This window comes from Ciconia boyciana, chromosome 2 (genome assembly GCF_034638445.1).
Source record: "Ciconia boyciana chromosome 2, ASM3463844v1, whole genome shotgun sequence".
NCBI classification, from domain to species: Eukaryota; Metazoa; Chordata; class Aves; order Ciconiiformes; family Ciconiidae; genus Ciconia; species Ciconia boyciana.
Genome location: NC_132935.1, coordinates 43111466 through 43127369, shown reverse-complemented (window position 1 = coordinate 43127369; position 15904 = coordinate 43111466). Strand labels below are relative to the sequence as shown.

The 15904-nt window shown below is 44.7% G+C and overlaps 1 protein-coding gene and 1 long non-coding RNA gene across 5 annotated transcripts in view; one reads left to right on the top strand and one right to left on the bottom strand.

The window, feature by feature from the left end:
• Nucleotides 1-9024: 9024 nt before the first annotated feature.
• LOC140647640 (uncharacterized) lies at nt 9025-15397 on the bottom strand. Of its 3 annotated transcripts, XR_012040887.1 has the most exons (4): nt 15257-15397; nt 14778-14867; nt 10669-10986; nt 9025-9602 (listed from the first exon to the last, which is right to left on the bottom strand). It is a non-coding gene; the product is annotated as an uncharacterized lncRNA (long non-coding RNA). The 3 variants fall into 3 exon arrangements; XR_012040885.1 differs by lacking the exon at nt 15257-15397 and having other exon boundaries at nt 14778-15250; XR_012040886.1 differs by lacking the exon at nt 15257-15397 and having other exon boundaries at nt 9025-9599; nt 14778-15250.
• LYN (LYN proto-oncogene, Src family tyrosine kinase) overlaps nt 15349-15904 on the top strand; it is a 55549-nt gene continuing 54993 nt past the window's right edge. For both annotated transcript variants that reach the window (XM_072852465.1, XM_072852463.1), the window contains exon 1: nt 15349-15481. The gene's annotated coding sequence lies outside the window, so the exon portion shown is untranslated. The remainder of the gene's footprint in view (nt 15482-15904) is intronic.

The window sequence follows — 15904 nt, the reverse complement described above, 5'->3', positions numbered from 1 at the left end:
GATGATGCTCCGTAGTTTCGTTTGCTATTTACATCAATATTTTCTTCAGGGTGAGAAGTTCCCTGTAGTTCTTTTTCACACCTCTCATACACACTCCTCCCACGCCCTCATTCTTTGAGTCTTTTCCTGATCTGGTCACAGGTATATTGGCAGCAGGCATTTTGTTCTTTATATTGGCAAACTTTTTTTTTTCCACTTTTCTATCACCAATTCTCCTGCCCTCTCCTAGTGCCATCTATTTCACAACTGTTTTTGTCAACAAAACATCTTCCACTCCCTATCTGCTTTCCACATCAGGATTCATGCCTTACGTCTAGACTGGGAAGTCTCTGGGGCAGGGACTGTCTCTGGATTGACGTGTATGTATGTTTACTCATCCTCAAAAAGCCCCAGCTCCAAACCTCAAAGTCCTATTACAGTAACTAATGCTGGTGTAGGTGAAAAAGCTTTAACCTATTAATTCCAGGAACCACTCAAAACACTCCTTTCTTGCCTTGACCAAAAGGTAAAGGTTATTATCAATTTCTTCATGGCCCTTCTAACCCTTGAGCTCTTCTTTGATCCAGCTTCAGGCTCTGCAGCCTCTCTTGAGGCTGTTCGAGACTATTAGTGTAGAGCCTTTTCTTTCTCTCCCTTTTAATTGTGATAGCCTTCCTGAATAACTTGGGTTTTCCCTGCTTTTCTTCAAATATTACCTGAACCTTATCTTCCTCTCCTAATTGTCCTCACACAATTGTTTTCTAAAACCTTTCATTTAGCTGGCTTAGTAAAACATGCTATGATAAATGCCACAGAAAATTGTTGCTTTGTTCCAGGTGATATTTTTATTTCTGTAATAGCTGGGAGCTCTCTTCAGTTTACCTGCTAACCTGTTTTCAGTGTTTGTTGTTGGTGATGGTGGTATCAACTTGCTGTTACGTTCTCATCGCTCAGTCTGGTGTAATCACTGTAATCCTTTACTTCTCTTTGTACATCAGAGCACAGCTAATACACCAGTTTAGGGTTGTATTTGTTTCCTTTATCTTTGATGACTGACACAGTTGAGCCAGTTCACAAAAAATAGCATTTTCTCAGTAGTTAATTGAAAAGGTTTTTTCAATTGACACAGTGTCCTGGTTTCGGCTGGGATAGAGTTAATTTTCTTCCTAGTAGCTGGTAGAGTGCTGTGTTTTGGATTTAGTATGAGAATAATGTTGATAACAGGCTGATGTTTTGGCTGTTGCTAAGTGGTGTTTACACTGGTCAAGGGCTTTTCAGCTTCCCATGCTCTGCCAGGTGCACAAGAAGCTGGGAGGGGCACAGCCAGGACAGCTGACCCCAACTGGCCAAAGGGCTATTCCATACCATATGGCGTCGTGCTCAGTATAGAAACTGGGGGAGTTGGCTGGGGGGCAGTGGTCGCTGCTCGGGGATGGGCTGGGCATCGGTCAGGGGGTGGTGAGTGGTTGTATCACTGGTTTTTTTCCCTTGGGTTTTGTTCCTCTCTTGCTCTCTTGTTGTTTTCCTTCTCATTACAATTTTTATTATTATTATTATTAGTAGTAGTAGTATTTTGTTGTTGTTTCAATTATTAAACTGTTCTTATCTTAACCCATGAGTTTTCTTACTTTTGCTCTTCCAGTTTTCTCCCCCATCCCACCGGGGAGAGGGTGAGCGAGCGGCTGTGTGGTGCTCAATGGCCGGCTGGGGCTAAGCCACAACACACAGAAAACAAATAGTGAAGCTGGGAAGGGAAAGAGAGTTTGTGTTATGCTGCTGTTTTAGTTTTTACGTTTATCATTGTATGAATTTATTTTTGTAAAGTCTGTTTCAGTGGAACCCACGTACTGGATAATGTCAAGAAGCGTCAAGAAGTGTAATACTCACAAAGCCTACACAGCAGCGTATTCAGAAGCAGTGTGCTGGGTTTTGCACGAGAGAGTGTGTAATTCTCCACAAGCTGTCCATATCTAGCCTACTTCAGCCTAGCCAAAATGCATCACTGTCAGAGAACTCGTGGATATGGAGGTCACCACTGTCCCCTTCCTTACGTACAGCACAAACCATCCCCAGGGTTCACATCGTTGTTTACAGGCTAAGTAGGAGATGATAAGGAAACAAAGGGAACTGTCCTTTCATGGCTTGGCTTTGCCCCAGTCTCCTGGGGTTGGACAGTCCCAGTGAGGAAGCCGGGAGCTGCAGAGCGGCAGCGTGTAGGGAGGTGATGTTGTGTTGCCTCCCAGCAGCCATGGCCTGTGCCTGTGGTTGCACGAAGCTCTGGCAGATGCTGCATGACTCCTCTGCACAGGAGTTTGATCCCGGCTGATGCGTTCAGCCTCAGAAGGCTGTAGGCAGCTGCTGGGAGAGGTAGGTGCACAGTGTGGCTGTCCTGTGCAGGTGCTTCCTGACCGCCTTGGAGCCAAGGCTGGGTTGAACAGCCCTCCTCCGCATAGCCTTCCCTTCACCCGCACAGCCAGCTGAACGATAATCATCAGACTGTCCTACAGACGTCTTTGTGCCTCACCAACACCTGCCTCCGCCTTTCTCTGCCTTCACGTCCTGCCACGGAACAGTGTGGCAGACATACTCCCCCTCATGAGTGTGACACCCAGGAAAGCTGTCCTGGGAACCTGGCTGAAGCTTCCCCCCATAGCTGGGGGCTCTGGTTTCTCTCCAGATCTCATCTCATTCATACGCTCCCCATCTGAGGGTCCACAAAGTCTTGGGAGATCCTTGTCAGCTCCCTCCTGGCACATGCCATCAAAGTGTGGCTGCTCAGTGGAAAAGTCCTCTACACCACTGAGTCCCTCCTTCCTCTGGCTGTCTCGTTCAACCTGACAGTTTCTTTGAGCAGTGGGAGCCCCATGGGACTCCTTCACACAGATTTTTGGTGCTTCTCTTTTTAAAGAAGTAGCCCATGCTGGTTCCTGTTTATCTTCATTCGTATTCTCCACTGCATAGATGAGGGGGAAGCCACAAGGTCAAACAGTCTTCAAGGGTCAAAAACTCCTTGAAGACTTCATCTGCCATGCCTGAGGGATCTGTCTGGCCAACGACATTTTTAAGTGCTATAATTTAATATTTTTATCATTCTAAGCAGTTTCTATTCTGGGCTAACTCTTTCAGGAAGCATCAGCTTGTTAGGTTTCTCTGTGTGCTTACAATTAGCAAATAGCCTTAACTTCGCCCTGCATGCCATCATAGCAAGTTAATATCGTTAGTCAAAACCAGACTCTTGCCAAAACTACTATTCATAACTCACCTTTCAAGAAACAATATACTACTGTCTACAGCTACCATGCAGTTGTCAGATATTTGCTACTTTGATTTTTTATTTTTAAATGCTATTCGGTCTTTAAATGGAGCACAGAAGTTTTGCTCTGGCAGGCAAGATTAAACCTATGCAATTAATAGTCTTTTTTTTGTACACTTTGCCTTAGTGATATACTTGGAAGGGAACAAATGTGCCTTAATATCCTTGTTACATTTTTATATTTTTTAATCAGGATTTTGCTAGTCTTGTCATTATACTAAATTGGATGTTGAGTCGTATTTCTAAATCTGGCTTTCAAATATCAAGCAGTGAAATAGCTGCACGGCATCTGGATGCAGCCTGGATGGGTGGGCTCAACCTCGTACACAACAAGCTGGGTGTGACTCTCTCAGCAGTTTTCTTATTGTTCAATAGATTTCTTCCAGACCAAAGAGATTTGAAGACAGAATCACAGAATAATTTAGGTTGGAGTCCAATTTCCCACTCAAATCAGGGTTAGCTTCAAAGATAGATCAGGTTGCTGAGGGCCCAGTCTAGTAGTTTTGTGTATCTCCAAGGATGGAGACCCTACAGGTTCTCTAGGCACCTGTTGCAGGTTTAACCACTCTCATGGTGAAAATACTTTTCCTTAGATCCATCTAGAATTTTTATTGCTGTAACTTTGGCCACTGCCTCTCGTCATTTCACTCCACACCTCCAAGAATCTGGCACCTTTGTCTCTATAACACATCTTCAAGTAGCTGAAGACTATAATTAGACCTCCATTGAGCCATCTCTTCTCCATGATGAACACAGGTCTTAGCTTCTCCTCATACATCGTGCAGTTGAGTTCTCTAATCATATTTGTGGCCCTCTGCTGAACCTGCTCCAATTTGCAAATTGATCCCTGATGAGGAAGAGGTAAAAGATAATAGGGTAGGAGACAAAAGAGAACAGGGAAGAAAACCCTCAAAAAGCAAAGCCCAGAGCAATTAGGACACTATGCAAAAGAAAACGGAAGGTGGGAAGTAAAAAAATAGCACAAGGAGAGTGGCCACATAGTTCCAGCTGTGCCCTGTAGCAGCTCTGTTACTAGAGCATCTCAAGAATTTGGCCCAAAAAGCTTTTATCTGAGAGAGCTGTTGTTCCACTGATTCATTTCAAAGGTTAGTGTTGATGTGGATTTCTTTCAAAAATGTCTTACTAAAAATCTAATTACTTTTGCAGTAGTGTGCATGAATTTTGGAGAGCATGAAATGGGAGGTTATTCACATAAGATAGTTACCAAGAAAAGTGAGTGATACTGGGCTTTGTGTTAGGCTTATTCTCCCATGAACACGGATGTCTAAGACAACTCTGAGACAGAGATGTGGGGGTGGCAGATAGTAATGCCCAGGCTCCGATTCCTTGATTTTCTTTATTGCAGCAGGCATGGCCATGAGCTTGCTGTGCAGACATATTCCCATTTTTTTTGAAGCATCCTCATCTGGAAGCCACTCTCTAACTTAGTGGCATAATAGTAATTTAGCAGTTTTTGCTCAAAATGGTCATCAGGGCTGTAGCTGTCACTAGTAGAAATTTCTTCTACTGCTTTGGGACTGCTGTGAACCGTTCCTCTGGTCATGAGCTTGACAGATCAACTGGCTGTTGCTCAATAACCCCAGCGCTGTACTTGGCAGACATCGATTTGACACATCAGGGCGGGCAGCTACTTTGGAGGGCGGGCAATGTCAGTCCCTGACAATGCACTGCATTTGTGCAGAGGTGATGGCAAAGCAGAGCGACATTTTGGGCAATGGGCATTTTGAGCAAGGGGACAACAGCTACCATGTTTTAAAATGTGTGCATATTATTCATTCTAAAAAAGCACATTTGTCTTTTTAGAGAAAACATTTGTGTAATTATCTACAAATCTAATCTGGTATATGGTTTTAGGGATTGTCTGATAGTTTTTTTTCACTTAGTGTATTACTCGGTCAAGGAGGTATTTTAACTTTCCAGCTATACCTGCAAATTATGAAGCATATACCTATCTCTGCTGTGGGTGGGGTTTCTTCCACTTTTTTATGACTTTCAATCTGCTTAATCATCTAAATAAATGTGAGCTGTTATCCAAAATGGTGATCTATACTGAAATAATAATGTTATCAATAAAAAGCATTAGAAAATTTACAGAAAGAGCTAAAATCTTCATAGCTCTATATACTCTTACTAAGTCTAAATGCTAAATTGAAGAGGAAATCAGAAGTCCGAGAAGCAGGAGAACATGCAGAGTCAGATATGGTCAGCTGTGTCCCATTTGAGCCCATTTAAGAGCCTGAAAGAGATGGAATCCAGTTGAGCTCTTTTGGCAATGGTATCCAAGGTGCTGGGAGTCCCTTACCTTCTTCTGGACAGTTCAAATGATACCTCCACTCTTCTTGTAGCTCCCTCTTTGGTGGCCTTCCTGGGAGGTGAAAGACTTGGAAAAGATCTATCACCCTTTCAATTTCTCAACATTTAAGAGATATTCAGGTCCAAAATGGTATTTTTTTCTGACTAGTTTCACCAGCTTTATTTAGCACAAATCGTAAGGTTGGAAAAACTGTCTCTACAGTATATTTAGGTAGTAGATTAGAATTAGATTAGAATCTACCACGTATCACATATTTTAGTTAAGAACATTAAAGATCGCGTTCATTCAGTTTATCTCTGAGCTTACACATTTCACAAGCACCCTCACAGCTGCACCTGAAGAAATGCTGATATATACATACAAATAGCAAATCAGCCACACTTATCATTAGGCAATTTGCATGCCTAATGTAATGTATGCATTTCTATGCGTTGGGGGACTACACAGTGCACTTCTGTCCTTCTTTTTGTGAGCAAATTTGATTTAATTCTGAGTACCAGCTCACTTAAACTTAACCTTTTATGAGCAAGAGGGCTGCCTTAGTGACAGCAATGTGTGCACATGTGTGGAACCTAGTTGCAGGCTGCACTAATAACCACGTGTTGGTAGGGTGAACTGTTTGACTTGTTCATGGAAGCTGTTTAATAAAGTTTTATGTTACAGTATGGACCACAGAGAAAAACATCCATATGCTTGCCATTTTACTTCATATGGGTGATAATTTACTTAGTTAATCAGACCTCTCTTAACATGCATGCCATCCACAAGATTAGCCTAATCCCCCCAGAGCTCAGTCTTAAATTGCTTTTGACATTTGAGTTGTATTTATAGTGCCACCCTTGCCTCTAAGGCTGTGGTCCAATGCAACAGTAAACCTCATTTTAAATACTACTGGACCAAAATTGCAGTGGCCGTCTAATACAAAGCACTGCCTGATACATATAGTAGAAAGTTTTGATGGATTAAATTCGTATCAACGAATTTTAAGCTGGCTTTGCTGTAGTATAAATTCAGTGGCTCTCTCACAGCTAGCGCCGTCCCAGGAGTCTGCCCCAATGCCCTCTTGCCTCTGCCCTGCTCATTCTATTCAAAGATAACGATCCTTGGAGGTCACCTGCAAGCTTGCAATCTTACATGTGTTGGCCATCTCTAACAGACGCTCACCAGTCTTTGTCATAGATCTTATCCTAGATTCCTGCCTTGCATCATATCTCTTCATCAGATCTTTTCCTTAACCCTTGCCTCTGCCTCAGCATTCACACAATCAGTCTGCCGATACAGCACTGTCATTGACTCACAGCCAAGCTAACTGAAGTCAAGCCATAAATCTATGCAAGCCATAAATATAGCTGATGGTCCTCAGAAACCACCCCTTACGCTGCACCACGCTGCAGACCTTTGTGGGCAATACATGTCAAGATGCAGTTCACCATTTCCCACATATGCTTCAGTGGGGACATCAAAGGGACTTGGGAAAGTTAAGGGCAAAGGACATGCCTCTGAAAAGTTCTGCAAGGTGGTTAGGTGGTTAGGGGCAACAGTGGAAAGGAAAGGACAGGTGAGATGGTGCTGACAGGTTTCCTGTCATTATGGTGGTGGACCACACCCTGAATGGGGACATACAGATACTTTCAGAGAAGAAAAGGGAGTCCATGGCAAAGAATCTAGGATTTCCCTTTGTTCTACCTGAGGTCACTCCCTTTAAGGTAGAGGACAAGTTTGAGCAAAAAACCTGCCCACATGGAAAAGACAGCCAAGGAGAAATGAAATTCTCTTGGTAGCCAAAAGCACCATCTATCCCAAATGCTCCAAGAAGGCTTTTTTTTCCTTTTCCTGGGTTATCTTAGAATTTTTTAGGCATTCATTCTGGTCCCAAGTGCTTTACTAACAAACTAACTAGTATGTGAGGAATGCTGCTCCCTAACTCTTGCATGCCCCTAAGTTTGTGCCAGAGGCTTCTGCCTTGGTTTGTCCCCGGCTTGTGCCATATGGTACCTCCCCATTACCGCCTAGAGTGTCCCTCTGACCCCTGCACCACCATACTTTGTGTCAGGTTGAACTGCATGTCATACTCCTGCAAGCCTTCCAGGTCTGTGATGTCCCAGTATTGCTCTCTTATCCTCAGCAGTCCCCTCCCTTGGAAAGAGCCACTTGCCACATTATCAAGACATAGGCTTGTCTGTAAAGAGGAGGTTTCACCAGTGGAGAAATCTACCTTCACTTCCCTCCACCTTGTTGCAAGTCCACGTATTTTCTATCTCAAAGGCAGTAGATCATGCCATGCATCCTTCAGAAATGTATATGCTTCCACTCATCCTAGGAGGTCTCCTTTCCCCGAAGTCTACCACTAACATAGGTTTGCCATCCCTCACTGACTCCAATCCACAGCCTTCACGGTTTAGGAGCAACCTATCCAACAAATATGCACATGGAAGCTGTCAATGGTTGAGCTGATCCAGGCAGGGCAGAAGCTGCTCGTGTAGACCTTCAGATAACTTTTGGAAATGTTAACAACGTGTCTAGCTAAGGAAAGAACAAGGATTATTTTTATTTTCTTACTAAACCAATTCTGCTGACTGTGGCAGAAAACAGAACAGCAAGTACAGGGTGTGCATGACAGCCAAGAGGCTGGGCAGTTCTGTGGCAGCAAATGTGTAGATGCAGAAAAGAGGTGATTGTGAAGATAAGGAAGAACAGATTCTGTCCTGGACTAAATAAAGTATCCTAGGACATCCAAACAGAGGAGCCAGGTGACAAACACAGCTGCTTTGAGATCACAAGTGCTCTCAGAGGAGGTCAGTAGTGGCCATAATGAACATCAGTAATTCCTACTCCCTCAGAAGCTCCTGCTACCTCAGACTTACCCTTCCTGACCCTTTCATATCCTGTCCTAAACACCTCCACACCAGAAAATGTACCCAAGGCTCAGCAGCTGCTAAGGAACAATTCCTAATAGAGCAGGCATTGCCAGCAGGAGACACTGTATGAGGTTCTTGCTACAACCTAATCCCAGACAAGAACTTGGGCAGTGCCCATCTTCCACACTTCAGGTATGTCTGGAAAGAGCTGCTGTGTCCAGCTTTGTTCAAGTTTTGATTTTCTTTTTGCCTTTGTTTTTCAATCACTTCCTACTTTTCATTTGTTTCCAGCTGAGAGCCTTATTTGGGGGATTTCACAGCAGGGCTGGATGGCATCAGAGATGTTAAGGGTTGAAATTTCAAACATTTCAAAGCCTGGGGCAAAGAGCTGCAGAGCTGCAACGGATGGGACATGGGACGGCGCAGCTGGGATTTCAAAGCCAGTAGGGCCTGGCTCCAAGAACGGGATACAAAGGGCTTCAGGGGGAAACAGCAACTGGGAACAGGAAAGTCAGAGAAAAGCTGATTTACTGCTCATGTCCGACACATGCAAGATTTCAAGTTACAGCAAACAGCTGTCAACCACTCGGCAGAAAACAATTAGTCAGGTTGTCCCTGACAATGTGACCCTCCCAGTTTTCACAGGAAATGAGCAAGCTGCAGCTGGTGGAGGGACTGGCTGTAGTTCCACTTGTTGTACTCCTACCCTGCCACCATCTGCTCTTTGGGCTCTCGGGGTTTTTGTGAATGACACTGCAAGCAAACAGCAGCCTGGTTCAGAGGGCAGTTTAGTAGCCCTCCAGCAACCTTTTAGACCCATTGCACAGCCATTTTGAAGCCCTACCTGAGGTGGTAATGCAAGAGGTTCTAGCAACAGCTAGGTTGCTACTAAATGCAAGATGAGGTAAGCAGGTTCATCCAGTATTAGGGTGATTCAGCAACTCCATCGCTCCAAATGGGCTCAGCAGCAGGTTTGTACTTGGCATGGCTGCACAGCATCAGATGGCCAGGAGATATGAAAGATGTGAGGGCCATATGCCTTGCCAGACCAGCCAGCCTGAGCTGACAGCAGTAATGTATCTGTACTGATCCATGACGGCTACTCCTGGGATTCCTGCTGATGGAAAATTGTGCCAGGTCAGGAGACAGGGAATAAAGAGATCACCCTACCATGTTGCTGTTACAAGTAGCACAGCCTTCCAACACATCCTCTGTGTCCACAGAGGGTGCAGGCTGAGAACTTTATGGGTGGCAGATGTCACTCCTAACTCACACAAGTACCTGTCACCTTCCTAAGCCCAGGCTGATGGGTAATGTACCAGCAAAAGTTAGGTGCTCTCAGGTTTCATATAACCAAGGCAATCTTCTTGATGCTCAGCCGCACTCTGATGATAACTATCTTCTGTCCCAGATAAGAGCTACTTCTCACAAACCCTGTGCAACAAGGGGAGGGGGTTGATAACTTTAATTGGTACCAAATGTTTTCATCAATGCTACCAGCTCTGACTTCATTAATTCAATGTCCACATATGTTGCCTGATGCTCGGCACTGTACCAGAGGAAAATGAAAGCTGCACTTGATGCAAACTGCTGTACGACTGTGACCAGGAACGGGACTGCCTTCCTACTGCTGCTGCAGCTGTTCAAGAGCAGCTTGAACACTGCGTTGCTCTTGCACAGCAGAGATGCTAATGATGGTACAGTGCCTCTCTGTGAGGAAATTTTCTGTAGCAACTGGCTGATCTTGGAAAAGGAAAGCTACACTTCGACAGCAGCCCATTCTGGAAGCTGCTTCCAGAAACACCATGTTGCTTCTGAACTAACAATTCATGTGGTGCAGGACAGGCAAGATGCAGGCTGGACACCCATCCAGGCTGGTGATACTGGGTGTAATGCTTGGAATACAAGGCAGCAAACAAACAAATATGTCACCACTGTGTAATCTTGCTAATTTGAAAGGAACATACACCTGCTCCTGAATTACCTCAAATCTGTTCTTTCAGGTAATTAAATATTAGTGATCACAGAACTGTGTACTAAATTAAGCATAAATTAAACATATTCTTTAATAGTGTGGGCAGCCTCTTGAGACCAATAAGAATATCTGCAAATGGCCACAAATCTTTGAAAGTAAAGGGCTCCTGGAACCACTTGTTTGCCAGCTCACCCTTACTATTGCCTACCTGAATGAGCTGTGAAGAACCCATCAGTTTGGCTGCTTTTCTTGGCTCTGTGAGTAAGATGATATTCATGAGAACCAAGACGACCCTTTATTTGAGCTGTCATTTCTACAGAAAGGCAATCGGGATATTCTGTAGGACGCATGTAGGCCATTTTCAGTCTCCATCAGGATATGCAGCAGTGCCGTGCCACCAACACAACGTAGCTCATTGCAACCGGTTCTCAAACTGTCTTCCAGTGTTGGACACGTTTTGATTCGCTAACCACCAATTTTTCCACTCTCAGCCATGAAACAAGTGGAAACAAAATGGGAAGGATTCCTGTGTATAAAAACAGGTAATGGCAGGTGAATAAAATATTTAAAATCAGCAAAGACAAAGAAGCAGCAGCTTTTTCTTAACTTTTAGAATTAGCGTATCTCAAGGCAAACACTTTTTCTATGTGCTGTATTATTATGGCTCCTTCATGGGAATTAGAATTAACAAGATGATATAAAAAAGAGTGAATTTAGGATTTATGGCCAGAAAATATCAGTGTAATTAAATGTAAGCGGCTGTGCATTAGGCAGACCACTGTCTACAGGAAAGATGCCAGCTTTCCCTCATTTAACCTACTGAGTATGTGTAGTGTTAGCCTAAACGGCAGGTCAAATGCAAGTTGAGTCAATAGAGGGATCTGTGCATTATTCCCCAGAGTGTTTTAAAATAATTTCCAAAATTTTAGCCATAAAATTAGTCAAGATTGTAAATTAATGTGTGATACATTTCAAATAATCCCAATGGAACTACAATTAAAAATTGGGATTTTTTTTGTTTTCATTTCTCTTTAGTGTCACAAAACTTACTTTCCCAGGCTCCAAACTGGAAACAAGAACAGGAACTGATGAATATCCACACATAACAGTGTATTAACTTGTTGCTTCATAATTGAAAGTAACATTTCTTTCCTATATTCTTTTTCTTTGAACAAACAACCAAAGGCAAACCGTCTTTATCACATGAAAAGCACATTTTCTTAGAATAAAATTTGTAAATATTCTTCCTACATAGGCCAATATGGCTTTCTCTAAAATCGTAGGTAACAATAAGAAAGGAAGCAATGCAAAATGAATGCCAAAACATACTGCTTTTATTTTCTGGGGTTTTGGGGTTTTTTTCTCCAACAACACTGTGAGGAATGAGCATGTGACTTGGATCTCATTTTTTATAATCCATCCTTCACTACTTGTTTAAAAATTGCTACATTATTACAAAGCAGGTTAACAATTTGGACTTTAACTACTTAATGATAATCCCTTGAAGAAGAAATAAAATACAGGAAAACAATGCAAGAGATGACCATGTAAATGCTGGAATTTCTAGAGAGAAGACATTTTACTGTGTCAACAAATAGAGAATGAGTTTCCAAAACACTGGCTCATTCAAAAAGCCAGAAGTCTTAACATTTTAGTTTTACCTGTATCTTTGCTCTCTCTTTCCCTGTTCTTCTATGAAGAGTTTAAATCCTTGCAAACCTATTTTTGAACAAAGTGATCTTTTCCCTGCTTTTTTTTAATTGAATGAACCCAAGTGTTCCTTGGGATCTCTCTCAAATTACTGCTCTGGCTGTGCCACTTACGCTTTCGTGACTAACTAGTATTCTTCTATTACTGCTCTGCTTTTGGGTTCAAGCATACTGTAGAAAGTACTCAGCAACGATGAGATTAAGGAATATATAAAAACATAGAGTGAAGTCTGCTGTCTGTTTTCACTGCCTGTGACAAAGTTTGATTTACTGCCCAGAGCCCCTGTCCCCCACAGTTTGTGCCACTTCATACTCCCAGGCGCAATCCAAACAACGATCACCAGCTGCCTACACGGGTGCGTGGCTGGATTGGTCTGGAGTCTACAGGGCTACGTATAGGTCAGTAATTAACGGTGCCCAAGGAAACTTTCCTTGGACAGTCCTCTGAGTCTACTGACAAACTGCTGGATTGATCCCTGGCCCAGGCCACTTACCACTCTCAAAAAATTTCCAGAGCTGATCTGGAAGTTAACCTGGCCAGGGAGTATTCAAACATCGGTTTGGTGTAGTCCCCGTGTTCTGGATGCCAAGAGGATTTAACAGCACAGACATGGACTCTGACAGCGCCAGCTGGCCTCAGTACTGGAGCACTGTCTTGCAGCCATGCTTAATTCAGCAGTAGAGAAATAGTCTGGGAGTCAAGTTGGCCCAAAGCGGAAAAATCAATTGCTGAGCATGAATGCTAGCTGGCTAACGTGGCTCACAGTCCTTTGTGCAAGGACTTCCACTTCAGTGACAGGCTTGAAGTTTCTTTCTTGATCTATACACAAAGACATTTAAAACATGTGGCTAACAGTAGATCTAGAGACATAGGGAGGCTGGAACCAGCTTTTTTTTCCCCTCTTGGGGAAATATATGTATATTTAGAATATATAATGAGGGAGAGTTCCTTTTCTGCTTACGCTTTCTAAGCTAGATTTTGTACATATTCCTTTTATTAGTGGGAGCGAGGATGCATAAAACTGTGACTTACTTCCAATGATACTAACAACCTGTCTTTGTTTTTTCTTCTTATAAAGCACAGTGTATATATTCTACTCCAACCCTTCTTCATATTAGGTTTTTCAGGGCAGAACTGATGAGGTTGTGCTATACCTCCTCAATCTAATGTTGCACAGCAGCCTATTAAGGGTAATTCAGCACTTTTTTTATTTTTCCAAATTATTTACATTATAGGTAAGATTGTATTTTACTAGACTGCTAGACTCTATTATGCATTTATAAACTAAATTTTGTTTTATTTACACTAATGTTTTGACAGGAGAAGGTGAATTTTAAACCCACCAGAATAGTTGATAATGGACAGAAGAAATAGGGAGGAAAGGAGGGAGGCCAAGACAGATGTGGGATCTGCGCACCATTTCTCCTCTCCAAGAAGAAAGATACAAGATGGAAATACTTATCCTATAGAGAAAAGTGGAAAGATGAGGCATGACCAGTACATTCTCTTGACCCTCAGTGACAGCAATTCCAAACAGAAGTAGCTCATTTTGCATAAACTTTTGGAATCCAAATTTCCAACAAAAAAAAGATCCCCAAACCCAAAGACAATGTAAATTAAATCAGATATTTCCTTTTTGTATGAACTTTTCATAGGGGAAAAGGTTGTTTTGTCGTTTTTTTTCTTTCTTTTTAAACACTTTTAAATAAGTTTGGGGAAGGGAGAAAACATTTACCAACATTTTATTAATAGAACTTGAAGGAATTCCTTACTGTCTCACCCTACAATATTTTTAAAGGCTGGTCTTATAGTGAGCACATGACATTATCTGAATCATTGATGATATAATTCAAAGAAGACAAGCAACTATTGGCCTTTGCTTTCCAGAGCTCTACAAATGTCCAGGGACATCTGGGACTGATTTAGAAATGTGGCAGATTATGGCCTGACTGCTTCTACGGACTGAGTCTTCTACAGGATCGAGGTAGTGGCCTGTGTGCCGGAGTCACGGCCTCGAGACAGGACTGCAGCTCATACTACAGTGAAGTGATCGTGTCAGTTGCGCATGACCGTGCGTGGCAGGCCTCTCTATCGGTGCCAAGGATCTGTAAGTCCTACTGACGTGAATCACGTTCTTCTCTTAAACCCGTAGCGTGTGAGCTGCACTGAGCCATTTCCAGCCATTTGGATGGTCTGCTGGGAATCCTCGCCAGCTCCTCAGTCTGCTCCAACTCAGTGTGTTAGGCCTTATTGGTGGACTTCAAGAAAGGGTACAGAGATACCTTTGAGCATCTTGTACCACTCTGTTCCCCAAACTTGTTCCACTGTCTTCAACACTTCATGTGCAAAGCTTAAGCGTCTTTTTTTTTTAAATTCTGCCTTTGAAATCTCCATGACCCAAACTCCTCCAGATGGTCTGCAGTACACACATGACACCTTGACTCCAGTTCTCATAGAGCTTTTCAGCTGCATCCTCTGCGTGTTATGTCCACACATTCGTATTTCCTGTTTTGCTGACCTATGAGATCTTACTTCACTTTTCAACAGGCTAGTAAAGAATTCTTAAAAAAAAAAACATAAGTGCAATAAATGAAAAGATAACCTTACTTGTTCTTTGTTTGCTTCCAACCCAGCCTCCAACGGACCTTAGAAGTTGCTACAGTTGAGCTTTGGAGAAGGTCATGATGGTTTTTAAGGCTGTTGGTGAAACAAGACAGCCTTTTCTGTTCTGCCTCTCAGACTAACACGGTTTTACATAGTCGTAACTTTTAAGGCAGGTAGCTCGCCTCGCCAAGTTTGCTCTGGGGCACAGGGGCACTCCCTCGGGGAGCGCAGCAGCTCCGCGGCCCTGCGGCAGCCCGGCAGAGGCACCCCCCACGCCTCTTCCACAGCTCCCGCTCCACCTCGTCCCTGCCACAGCCTCCCGCGCTCAGCGTTCCGCGGCTCCGCCGGAGGAGCTGCGCCTCCCCGCCGAGAGCCGCCGGGGCCGGCGGCAGGGGCCGGTGGCAGGGGCCGCCCGCTCCCCGCCGCCAGCCTTTCCCTCCCTCGCCCCGCTCTCCCCTCGCAGCCCCGCATGCAAATCTAACCGGCACCAGGAAGTGAGCCGAGGGGCTGCGAGCCAACCGCCGGCGCCCGTGCGAGGTTCCTCCGCCGGCTGCCCCCTCTCCCGGCCGGCGGGACAGCGGCGCCGCGCCCCGCACCGCACCGCAGGCAGACCGAGGCCCGCCCCGCCGCCCCGGGATACCCCGCTCGGCGCCCCGGCGGTAACCGTGGAGTTCGCTCGCTGCCGCTCAACTTTCGCAGCCGGGAAAGTAAGTGCCTTCGCCCGTCACCCCGCCGGGCGGCAGCGGCCGGCGGCGGGGGGAGCAGCCCCGGCTCTCCCGGCTTCTCCCGCCGGGGTGCACCGGGCGGGAGCGGGAGGGTGCCCGGCGGGGCTGCCTCCGTGCCCCCGCCCCGGCACGGCACGGCACGGCACGGCACGGCACGGCACGGCACGGCGGGTACAAGGTGCTTTCCGGGGCGGCTTGCCCTGGCTTCTGCCTCCCGGAGGAGGTGCTGCTGCTGCCGCCTGACCTTCCCGGTAGGACTGGATGGGGTCTTAAAGGAAATACGGCATTGGAAAAACCAAAAAATCATTCTCAAAAGCATTATTTACCTCCTGCCGCTTTGCCCGGCTTCTGCTGTGATCTTGAGGGCTCGGGTGCCTTCTGGCCGTTTCGTGCCGGAAAGCGTGT